Raw genomic sequence first — 2,265 nt, 5'->3', positions numbered from 1 at the left:
TATATATATATATATATATATATATATATGTACTCGGTGAAATATGGTAAGAATAAAAAGGAAATGAACAGAAAAATACTTAAATAATCGACCGGTTTCGCTTGTTTAGCTAATCATGACTGAATAGTTAGTGATGATGTTATTAATCTATGCTACATTACTTAGTTGTAGTCATTCGATGTCTTTGTGAGATGAGATATTTTGTAAATTGATAAATAATACATTTTAGGGGAGATAACCAGTGATTGTTATTTTTTGAAGTAGGGGAGGGAATTACTCATTTTTAGTGGTTAAAGTAAATTAATTAGATATTTAATAAAACCGAGTTGATTAATTGAGTGAAGCAGCAATCAAAACAGGTTATATGTTCAGATTTAGGCGTGCTTGATATTTTTCAATGACTGTATGTGGTCACTTTGAGGTATTTGCCTATATCTTGTTCCCTGAGTAAAATTTCTATCAGTTTTAGTGACTTTCCTTTTTCTCCTGTATAACTGTGAACATCCTGAGTAAGTTTTGACGTAGATTAAGTTTTCGGATGTATAAGTAAAAGCATTTTTTTATTTTGAAGATTAGTTCTTGTTTAAAATGAAATTCGGACTTTCCATTAAATTAGGACACGTTCCACAGTTTGGTCTCCCAGATATTTTAATTCTTGGTTTCGTTTTTACTTTTTGTCTTTTGTGTAGTTCTATATCTATCAGTATTCTCTTTGGTGACTGTGGCTGCTTCTGTTCTTTTTACTTTTAATGATTTTATGTGTGCGGAGAATTTGATCCATCTTAAGATCCTTATTGAGTATTGGGAGATTTTTGAGAATAATGTTGTCAGCCTCATTGTTTCTGGGTTTTTAGGTAGAAATATAAAGTAATATTCTCAAATCAATTGTGTTAATTGGTTTTATTCCTCATATTGTATGGCTATCAATTGTCTTGGCACGTTTTATCTCATCGTCTTTTTGTGGAGGTGTATAATATCTATCCTCGAGTATGGTTTTAATTTCGTTAAGGCATAATTCATGGGTATTTTTTTTTTTATCAGATACAGATATGCATATCTTTTTTTTTCCAAAATTGAAAGGGATATTTATTTTAATGTGTTTAAAATGGCATGAGTTAAAAATTAGGTATTGCTTCGAGTCTGTGGGTTTATAATAAAAGTCAGTTCCAATTTCTTTATTGACTTTTCTTTTTAGTAAGTTTCTCTTTGCTGTATTCCATTGTAAATTGCATGACTCTGTGTTTACACAACTAAGAAATGTCTTGAATTCGTTTAAGTTTTCTATACTTTCGGGACTACTTCGAATTGACTATGTATCAAGAATCACTACAAAAATATGGAAACTCCTATCACCAATGGATGAGGAAGAGTTGGAAAAGCTATCTAGATGATTACTTTATTCTGAAGAATGACAACATAGAAGCACAAAGGGATCTGATGCATATTGCAAGTTAAAATGTTATACATGCACAAACAAAGACATGAAATAATGATATAAACTTTTTTTCTCAGCTCTTGAAATCTTAGGTTTCGTGTATTCGGATGAGCAGCAAGGTAGGAAGAATATATCAAATTTGCAAAATCTCATATATTTAGTTTGAAGGGCCCAAGTTCTCAAACTTTCGATAAAATCAAACGATGGCATTGATATTGTAATCACTTCATTCTATATTAATAATTAGAAAATTGGGAAGTTAGACAATCCTAATTAAAGAAAATAGGCTAAACAGCCTATTACATTCTTTCCTTCTTCCTGAGAAGTGACTCTTACACAAAACCTGTTATATGGTCCGAGAGGAAATGGTTGTATCGATCGTTTAGGTTTTCTGTGCTTCTACGTGTATACTGAACTCATATTCCACGGGCGGATCACACTACTAACATTATTGAAATATAATTCTAAGTATTATATATATATAATGTAGTTATATGTGCTACATATCGCCCTCCAGATGCTCCAAATCATGTAGGCAAATTTGAAGACTGCCTTACAAAAATAGAAGTTCTAGACACATTAGAACAACACGTAAGTGTACTTCTTATGGGAGACTTCAATCTGCCCAATGTCAGATGGCCCGAGGGCCTTTCTCTCCCAGGAATGACGCGATACGAACAAGGGCAGGTGAATTCCCTCCTGAAACTTGCCAACACTTTGTACATGGAACAAGTGGTACTCCAGCCAACCAGGGCAGGTAACATACTGGATCTCTGCTTCACAAATAATATGGATCTCATCCATAATGTGAAAGTGACACCGACGCTACT

At 32.8% G+C, this 2,265-nt stretch overlaps 1 protein-coding gene across 2 annotated transcripts in view; it reads right to left on the bottom strand.

Annotated features, from left to right (window-relative positions):
- Positions 1-2,265, bottom strand: part of LOC106868129 (contactin) — a 76,701-nt gene that overhangs the window by 40,283 nt on the left and 34,153 nt on the right. The gene's annotated exons all lie outside the window — the stretch shown is intronic.

Source organism: Octopus bimaculoides, chromosome 4 (assembly GCF_001194135.2).
Source record: "Octopus bimaculoides isolate UCB-OBI-ISO-001 chromosome 4, ASM119413v2, whole genome shotgun sequence".
Taxonomy (NCBI): Eukaryota; Metazoa; Mollusca; class Cephalopoda; order Octopoda; family Octopodidae; genus Octopus; species Octopus bimaculoides.
This window is presented reverse-complemented; position numbering and strand designations above follow the sequence as displayed.